The sequence below is a fragment of the Manis javanica genome, chromosome 3, assembly GCF_040802235.1.
Source record: "Manis javanica isolate MJ-LG chromosome 3, MJ_LKY, whole genome shotgun sequence".
In the NCBI taxonomy this organism is placed as follows: domain Eukaryota; kingdom Metazoa; phylum Chordata; class Mammalia; order Pholidota; family Manidae; genus Manis; species Manis javanica.
Window position 1 is genome coordinate 25,974,033 of NC_133158.1, and position 10,615 is coordinate 25,984,647.

The following is a 10,615-nucleotide window of genomic DNA, read 5'->3' on the forward strand; positions in this document are numbered from 1 at the left end:
TCTTTGGGATGCAGCAAAAGCAGTTCTAAAAGGGAGATTTATAGCATTATAGGTGTACCTAAGGAAACAAGAAAATCCTCAAACTAATCCTTCACCTAAAGCAACTAGGAAAAGAAGAACAAAACCCAAAGTTAATGTAAGAAATGAAATAAACATCAGAGCAGAAAAAAATGAAATAGTGACTAAGAAAATAAGAAAAAAATCAGTGAAACTGAGTTGGCTCTTTGAAAAGATAAACAAAATTGATAAAACCTTTAGCTGGACTCATCAAGAATAAAAGAGAACTCAAATCATAAAATCAGAAATGAAAGAGAAGTTACAATCGATGCCACAGAAATACAATTATAAGAAAGGGCTATGAAAAATTATATGCCAATAAATGGGAAAACTTGGGAAAAAATGTATAAATCCCTGTAAATAAGCAATCTCCCAAGACTGAACCACAAGAAACAAAATCTGAACAGAACAATTACTAGTGATGAAATTAAAGCAGTAAAAAAACAAAAAACAGAACTCCCAATAAACAAAAGGCCAAGATGATATGGTGTCACAGGCGAGGTCCACCGAATATTTAAGAAGAGTTAATACAGATCCTTCTTAAACTATTCCCAAAGAAATGATTCCCAAAAAAAATTGAAGAGGAAGGAAAGCTTCCAAATTCATTCCATGAAGCCAGTATCGCCTTGATACCAAAACCAGAAAAAAAAACTACAAAAAAAGAAAATTATAGACCAATATCCCTGATGAACATAGATGCAAAACTCCTCAAATATAATTAGAACCAAATTAAAAAATACATTAAAAGGAATATTCACCACAAACAAGTTGGATTTACTCCAGAGATGCAAAGATGGCCCAATATCTGCAAATCAATGTGATACACCACATTAACAAAGGGAAGGATAAAAACTATATGATCATCTCAACAGATATAGACCAACTTTGCATTTGATAAAATTTAACATGATTAAAAACTCTCAACAATGTAGGTATATAGGAAACATACCTCAACATGATAAAGGTCATTCATTCATGACAAACCCACAACTAACATCATGCTCGACGGTGATAAGCTGAAAGCTTTTTCTCTAAGATAAGAACAAGACAAGGATTTTTCACTCTTACCACTTCTATTCAACATAGAAGTTGGAAGTCTTAGTCACAGCAATCAGATATGAAAAAAGTAAGACACTTTCAAGTTAGTCTTTTAAAATAGTAATTTAAAATAATGAAATTGTCACTATTTGTAGATAATACTATATGTAGAAAACCCTAGAGACTCCACCAAAAAATTATTATAATAAATGAACTCAATGAAGTTTCAGGATACAAAATCAATATACAAAAATCTGTTGCATTCCCATATACAAATAATGAACAGAATGAAAAATTATTAAATCAATCCCATTTACAACTGCATCCAAAAAATACATAGGAAAACATGAACTGAGGTGAAAGAACTCTACTGTGCAAACTATAACACACTGATGAAAGAAGCTAAGATGACAAATAAACATGAAGCTATTCTATGAGCAAGGATGGGGAGAATTAATATTGTTAAAATGATTCTGATGAAAGCAATTTGCAGATTTAATGTAATGCATATCAAAATACCTACGGCATTTTTCACTGAACTAGAGCAAATCATCCTAATGATTTAGAATATCCACAATGATCTCAAATATCCAAAACAATCTTGAAAAGGAAGAACAAGGCTGGAAGCATATGTTCCCTGATTTCAAACTATACTACAAGACTACAATAATCAAAACAGTATGATACGAGCACAAAAACAGACACAAAGATCAATGGACTAGAATAGGGAGCCCAGAAATAAACCCATACTTGTTTGATCAGTTAATCTATGATGAAGGAGGAAAGAATTACAATGGGGAAAAGACAGTTTCTTCAATAAATTGTGCTGGGAAAACTGGACAGCTACATGCAAAACTGTGAAACTGGACTACCAGCTTACACTATATTCATATATAAACTTGAAATGGATTAAAGACCTAAATATAAGACCTGAAACCATAAAATAGAAAACACAGGCAGGGAACTCCTGAACATTAGCATTAGCAATTTTTTTCTGGATATGTCTCCCTAGCCAAGGGAAACAAAAGCAAAGATAAAACAAATGGGGTTACATCAAACTACAAAGCTCTGTACAGTGAAGGAAACCATTAACAAAACAAAAAGGCAACCTACTGTATAGGAAAATATATTCACAAATTATATATCCAATAAGGGGCTAACACACAAAATATATAAAGGACTTATACAAATCAACACCAAACAAAACCATATAATCTAAATAAAAAATGGGCAGAGGACCTGATATTTTTCCAAAGAAGACATACAGATAGCCAACAGGAGCATGAAAAGATGCTCCATGTCGCTAATCATTAGGGAAAAGCAAATCAAAACCATGATGATTCACCTCGCAGCAGTCAGAATGACTAATATCAACAAGGCAAAAAAATTACAAGTTTGGGGAGGATGTGGAGGAAAAGGAACCCTTGTACATTGCTGGTGAGATTGCAAAGTGGTGCAGCCACTGTGAAAAGCAGTATGGAGGTTTCTCAAAAAACTAAAAATAGAAATACCACATGACCCAGTAATTCCACTACTGGGAACTTACCCAAAAAAACCTCCAATCACTAATCTGAAAAGATATATGCACCCCTAAATTTATTGCATTATTTCTAATAGCCAAAATATGGATACAACCTAAATACCCATCAATACTTGAATGGATAAAAAACGTGTTACATATATTTGATGGAGTATTACTCCACCATAAAAAAAGAACGAAATCTTGCCATTTGCAACATGGATGGAACTAGAGGGTATCATGCTAAGTGAAACAAATCAAAGAAAGACAAATACTGTATGATTTCACTTATATGTGGAATCTAAAAAAACAAAACTGAAATCAACTCATGAAAGAGACATGGGTGAGAAGATGAGTGAAATATACAAAGAACAAAATGAATAGTGAAAATGTTTGGTATCTTGATCTGGGTAATGGTTATATGAGGTATACATACGTCAAAATTCATTAAGCTGTTCACTAAGATTTATGCATTTTATTGTGCAAAAATTGTATGTGCCTCAATTTTTAAAATAAGATGTGATATATGTACATAATAGAATATTACTCAGCCATAAATATTTGAACAAAATCTTGCCATTGGCAACAGCAGGGACGGACCTACAGGATATTATGCAAAGTGAAATAAGTTAAAGAAAGACAAATACCATATAATTTCACTTAACTGTGCAATCTAAAAAAACAAATGAGTGAACAAAGAAAAACCCAGAAAGACTCATAGAGAGCAAACTGTTGGTTGCCAGAGGAGAATGAGGTATGGGGACAGGCAAAGTAAGTGAAGAGTATCGAGGTAGAAACTTCGTTATAAAATAAATAATCAAGGGGATGCAACATACATTAATATTGTAGTAATTTGGTATGGTGACATAACTACACTTACCATGGTGAACATTTTGTAATGCATATAAATGTCTATTCACTATTGCTATACACCTAAAACTATTATGTCAACTATACTTCAATTTTAAAAATATATTCATATATAATGATGGAGCTGAGGGAAGGGGGAAATGGGGAGTTGCTATTCAATGAGTATGAAGTTCCAGTCATGCAAGATTGAAAAGTTATAGTATCTGTTCAACACTGTGCTTATAGCTAACAACACTGCAATTAAAAATAAAGAGGGTAGACCTCATGTTATGTGTATTTTTTACTATAGTTTTAAAAAATATCACATTGTATTGATTAATGTAGATTTATAGTCAGTCTCAAAATCAGATAGTGTGCATCCTCCAACTTTTTCTTTTTTAAAATTGTTTTGGTTGTTCTAAGTTCTTTGCTTCTGTATATAAGTTTTAGAAATAGCCTGTTGATTTCCACAGAGAGAATTGCTAAGATTGAGACTGTAATTTCATTGAATCTATATATCACTTCGGTAAGAAATGACATTTTCACATTGAGTATTCTAACCCATCCCATGAACACAGTACATCCCTCTAATTTAAATCTCCTTTGATTTCTCTCATCAATTTTGTAGTTTCAGCATACAAATCTTGAACATATTTTGCTATTTTTATTCCTAAGTATTTAAAACTTTTAAATATCACTTTTAAAACTTTTCAAGCTCAAAATGTTTGCTGGTAGAAAAATATTATTTTCATATATTGACCTTGTATCTTGTGACCTTGCTAAACTTATCTACTAGATTCAGCAACTTTTTTGCAGATTCGGAATTTTCTACATAGATAATCATAGTATCTACAAATAAAAACATTTTTATTTCTTCCTTTACAATCTGTATGCCTATTTATTTTTCTTGCCTCATTGCACTAGCTAGGTTCTCCAGGAAAATGCTGAAGAAGACTGCTGAGGCCAACATCCTTGCTCCTCTCCAATCTTAGGGGAAAGCATTCAGTCTTTCACCATTAAGTATGATGTTACTTGTAGTTTTTTCCTATATGCTCTTAGCAGGTAGAGGAAGTTCACTTTTACTCCTAATTTTCTGAGCGTTTTACCAGGAATGAGTGAGTGATATGAGGAATGAGAAGTTTGTAAAGCAGTTTTTTTTTTTGCATCTACTGAAATTATCATATGGTTTTTCTTCTTTTGTGTGTAGATATGGTGACTTGCATCAGTTAACTTATGAATAGTATACCAATCTTGCCTCTTGTGATAAACCCTTGGTAAACCTCATCACCTGGTCAAGGTGTTATTTTCTATTCTTTTTATCTACTGGATCTTTCTGTGATGAAATACACATAACAATATTTATCACTTAACCATTCTTAAATGTATAGTTCAGTGGTATTAAGTATATTAATATATGCAATCATCACCACCACTTGCCTCCCTAGCTCTTTTCCTCTTGCAAAACTGAAGCCCTGTGCCCATTAAACAATCACCCCATTCCCCTTCCTCCTTAACCCCTGAAAACCAACATTTTACTTTCTGTCTCTGTGATTTTGACTAGGTATCTCATATAAGTAAAATCATACAGGATTTGTCTTTTTATGACTGGCTTATTTCAGTTAGCATAATGTACTCAAATTTATCCATGTTGTAGCATGTATCAGAATTTCCTTAAGTTTGAATAATATTCTATTATATGCATATACATTTTGAGTATGCATTTATCAGTCACTGGACACTCTGAGGTGTTTCCATGTTTTAGCTATTGTGAATAATGCTTCAATAAAAATGGGTATACAAATATCTCTTTTAATACTCCACTCTCGATTTTTTTGGGCCTAAATCTAGAAGTGGAATTGTTGGATCACATGGTAATTTTAAAGTTTGAGAAATTACCACACTATTTTCCATAGCAGTTGTATCACTGTACATTCCCATAAACAGTGCACAAGGGTTCCAATTTCTCCACATCCTAATACTTATCATTTTCTTTTTTTTTTTTTTTTTCTATAGTAGCTAGCCTAATAGTATGAGGTGTTATTAATGGCCTCACAAAATTAGGTGGTAAGTGTTCTTCTCTCCTTTTCTTTTTCTGGAAGAGTTTGTGTAGAATTGGTATTGCTTCTTCCTTAAATACATGTAAAATTGGCCAGTGAAGTCACTAGAGTTTTTCAGTGGGAAAGTTCTTAGCTTATCTATTACTTCTTAAGTAAGCTTTGGTAGTCACTCTTTCAAAGAATTTGTCCACTTTATCTAAGTTATCAATCAAATTTACTGACATTAAAAATTGTTCATAATATTCCCTAGTATTTTAATGCCTACAGGACCTACGGTGATGTCCTCTTTTTTGTTCTTGATATTGACATTTTCATCCTCTTTTTTCCCAGGAAACCTAGTTAGAGGTTTGTCAATTTTATCTTTCAAATAATAGCTTTTGGTTTCAGTAACTTTCTCTATTTTTGTTTTCCACTTTATTACTGCTCTTATCTTTGTTATTTCCTATTTTCTTCTTTTTTGGGGTCTAGATTGCCCGTCTGTTTTTTAATTTCTTAACTAAGATTTTGATTGAGGTCTTTTGATTGAGGTCATTGTTTTCTTAATGTAAGTATTTAATGTTATACATGTCTAAGCACTACTATAGCTCAGTCCATACGTTTTGATGTGTTGCATTTTCCCTCCATTCAAAATAGATTTCAATTCCCTTTAATGCCTTCCTCTTTGACTCATGGGTTATTTAGAAGTGTGTTCATTTCTAAATATTTGAAAATTATTTCTCATTTTATCCTACTATGCCCAGAGAATTTACTTTACATGGTTTCTTTAAATTTGTTGAGGCTTATTTGATGGCCCAGAATATGATCTAACCAGGGAAATTTTCCATATACACTGAAAAATAGTATGTATTCTGCTGTTGGCTGGAGTATTCTCTAAAAGTCAATTCAATCAGGTTGGTTGGTAGGGCGATTTAAGTTTTCTACATTCCTATTAATTTTCTGTCTGCTAGTTGTAGGATGACCAGAGGAGGAACACTTGCATCTCCAACCTAACTTGTGAACTTATCTAGTTCACCTTTTAGTTCTTTCAGTTTTTGTGTTAGGGGCATTCACATTTATGCTTGTTATGTGCTCTTGATGAATTGACCCCTTATCCATTATGAAATGCCTTCCTTCCTTCCAGGGAATATTTTTTTTGAAGTCTACTTTGTCTGGTATTAAAATAGCTACATAATTCTTTTCATTAGTGTTTTTTGCATGGTGTTTTTTTTCCTATCCTTTTACTTTTAGCATATCTATGTCTTTATATTTAATTTGGACTCAAAAGACTTTGGGCAATTCCCTTACTCTCCTCTGAAATTTTTCTTCATTTCTTAGAAGGGTTATCAAAATGACATAGGATAATTTGATGAGGAGATAAAGTGAAAGCATTTTGTAAATCAAACAATGGTACATATACATCTATATCATTATACACATATGTATCATTAAGTTATCCATAGTGCCCAAAGTGTAATGGCTTATTTTTATCCCTATTACTAATTTCCTACATTTTCAAAATTTTCTTAATTTTAATGAAGCACAGGATAAACACAAATTTACCTTTCGTTTTCTACAATCAAAAATACTGGTTTTAAAACCCTTTTCATCCCATAACAATTTTATAAGCAGATGCTTAATTATTTTCTGTGTTAAACTGAAATTCGTCATTTCTTAATTAAAGTAGGAAATGGTCACTTTTGGTTAAAGGGTACACTAACATTGTAAGATTGTTACTTCACTTGAAACAAAGAAGAAACAAAAATGTTTAAAAAGAAACTACTATTTATCAATGAAACATTATAAATATCCAGGATTTCTATCAAAATTAAAAGGTGTAACCTTTAGGCAAGATTATTCTGTCTTAAAATAGAGAAAACAATGTCACAAATCTCCTGAGGTGTAAGAACATAATTTTATTCCAAGTCTTATAGCTGAAATGAAATCATAGTAAATATAAATGATACACATTCTAAAGAAATGTTCATCATGATTATTGCAGTTATTCAGCATACTAGGCTCTATTAATAATTTATGTTGAACTGAAATAGTAAATGAGAGCAAGGACAACTCTTTTAAGCCGAATTTGAGAAACTGGAACGTTAGCAGGTAGACTCTACAACTGTTCAAAATATTCAAATGAAAAATTGAAAATAAATGAAAAGGTCAAGCTCCGTTATGTCTCATATGCTTTCAATCAGATAACATCAATCAAACGGCTACATTTTCCAAGCAGTTATGTGTGGGCAAACCACTGACTTTAACAAGCATCTGCCATTCACATAAGGAGGTGAGGATCAATCAGCCATTTGTACATACTTGAGATGGAAGGCATCACATACTGTGTGTAGTCATGGCAGGCTGACAAAACACTAGCACATTCTGGCAAAGTATGTGTATGATAAACAGACCATAAACAGAAACTACCACTGGCACTCTGGGGCAAAATCCAGCTGGGTTTCTTTATCCCTAATCCCAGATTCAGCTGCAGGTTTTTTCCAGAAAGAACAGTAGTTTGATTTACTCAACATTCCTTAAAAGTCCGGGTGTGGTCATCCCTTTCTAAATAATATTACAAATGAATTTTCCCTGAACTCTTGTAGCAACAGGATCTTAAAAGTGGTTACCGGTAGGAAAAGATGAAATTAAGGTCAAAATACATCGCTACAAAAAAGTAATAAAGAACAGCTGTTAAGGACCACCCTTGAGACAATGGAACAGAGGTAATTACTAAGGCCAAAAAAAAGAAAGAGGTAATACAGCACAGAATACGAAGATTTTTCAAGCTTTCAAACATGAAGCCACCGTAACAGCTGACTGAAGAACATCTGGTTTTGCCCAAGTTATTCCACTACACCAATAACTGCCCCAAATGTAAATTAATCACTTTTCTTTCTTGATCATCACAGCAGGACTAACTATAAGAGTCAATTCAGAAAAATCAATGAAAAGCTTCCTTTAGCTTTTCTAAACCACCACCACCCAGAGGGATTTGTAAAGAGGGAAAAGCCTTTTCTAAGGAGGGTATAATTAAACAGGAGTGTGCTTAACAAATTAATTAATTGCATTCCTTTCTCCCTGGCGCCATCGTGGAAATCGACCTCTGCTGTGCAGGCCTGCATTGCCGGCTCACACACCGTGTTCACACTCCCCCAGACATCCTGGCTGCCCTGAAACGACTGTACACAGACGCCCTCCGCACTGCCGCAAACTTATAGGCTAGTGTTGCAAGCCTAGTATGTGCCAGGGTCGACGCCCAGCCCCCTCCACACTTTTTCATTACCTTTTGAAACATGTTCTAGGCCTTGACAAGGAAACTGAGGCACAAGCTGGGGCCAAGCCTGAGAGCAGGGGAAGGAGGCAGGCACTCGAGAGACCTGGCACTAAACCACCGTGGGATTTTTGTTTTGCTCAGGGCCTGCACTGGGCACCCAACTCCCTGAGGACAAGGGCATGGCTTCGGTGCTTTTAAATACTCACTAGGCACGTAGTGATTGTGACGTGAAATCTTTTCTTCTTGGTCAGTCCCTATAGAAGAGTAGGGAAACTGAGGACCGGGCTAAATGAGTTGCCAGAGGTCACAGAGGCGACAGGGCACAGAGAGAGACCTCGAAGGCTGATCTTGGCTTTTCTCAACGTCCGTCTGTAATATCGCCCAGAGCCTCTGCCTGGTTAACCGGGCCCTAGGATCCCGCGGACTTTCGCGGGAGGGAGCCCAGGCCGGGGCGCTCCCCTCCCGGATCGTTTTCTTGTCCGCAGCCTTCTCGACAGGGGAAAGCAGCGGCTGCCCGGCGGCCCCACCCGCCGCCAGCTGCAGGGCACGACGCCAGGCATCCGTCGCCGGTTTCCAGGCACTCCCTCCTCAGCCCTCTCCCAAGCTCCGCTGCGCGCCTGCGCGCCCGACGGCCCGTGGGCGGACGGCTCACGTGAGCTTCCACATGGCCCGGCCGCCGCCAATGGCATAGCAGAGCCTCGCACTCGTCACGCCCCCTCAGTGCTCCGCCCCGTCGTGGGAGCTCAGGCTCCCGGCTCCCGCGTGCACCTCCTCGCCGGGCCGCTGAGCCTGCTTTGGCGCGTGCTGTGCGCGTGTGCGCGTGCGCGTTCGCGAGCAGGGCTTGTGGCGGGGGTCGCAGCGTGGCGGAGTAGTTTTACCTGTAAAGGATGGAAGAGGGTGTCACGGGCGCCGTACCTTGCCCATTTGGCGTTGTCCGGGGGGAAGTCAGACAGAACTGCTCCAGATTTTCCCACTCGGTGGTCAAATGCAAATCACCTGAACCTCTACAACTCCAGCCTGTTAGGAACATCAACAATTACTTCCAAGCAGCTGCACGTGCTACAGTAATGCTCCTCTCTTGAGCACTGCTGTGCGCCAGGTCGCTCATCTTCCAGGAGGAGTAACAGGCTCAGAGAGATCATCTCATCAGAGGGCACCCACCTGGCCAGTGTCCTACCCTGGAGGCTAGCCCCCAGGAACGCTCAGAATTTTAGTGACACTTAGTCTTCGTACATTAACTTAACCCTAGCACAGGTATCTGAGCAGCTTTCCTGTGGATGGTTTTATGAAGAAAAGATGAGGCTGTATCTGGACTGCTTTGCTATTATATTCAAAGCCCAAAATATGTACCTTATGTCACTTATGTATTATGCCACAGGTCCCTCCATTAAGCCACGTGTCATTTGAAAACGGCGTTTTTTTGTTACTGCTTTTAACACTGTTTAGAAGCTGTTATGATGGCCTCTGTTAAAATGGGGTATTCCTGATACAGACCTTCACTGAACTATGTCCCCCATTTGTCATACTTGACACATATAATTGTGCTTGACTGTGAGGTCCCCTGGATAGTTTTTTAGGTTGATAGCTAGGTACAAATGCCATGAGGAAATAGCTCCAGATCTGCTACTCTGCCCCCCCGATTTCATTTTCTTGTTACTAGAATTTCAGCAACAGCATCCTGATTTCAAGCAGAGTACTGTGTATCATACTCCTTTACCGTAGTCTTTGGTTTTCAATTTGGGGGCAGGGTGGGGACACTAAAACAATGTGCACTGAGATCTACTGGATCCCAGATTATCTTTCTGGCACTAAACTATCAACCCCTCCCTATGTCCTTCCTGCTTG

General features: G+C 36.9%; 1 long non-coding RNA gene across 1 annotated transcript in view; it reads right to left on the minus strand.

Moving 5' to 3' along the window:
• Positions 1 to 9,763, minus strand: part of LOC108395953 (uncharacterized) — a 67,268-nt gene extending 57,505 nt beyond the window's left edge. Inside the window, exon 1 of the long non-coding RNA XR_001852800.3 lies at positions 8,977 to 9,763. This is a non-coding gene — a long non-coding RNA (uncharacterized lncRNA). The remainder of the gene's footprint in view (positions 1 to 8,976) is intronic.
• Positions 9,764 to 10,615: the final 852 nt, after the last annotated feature.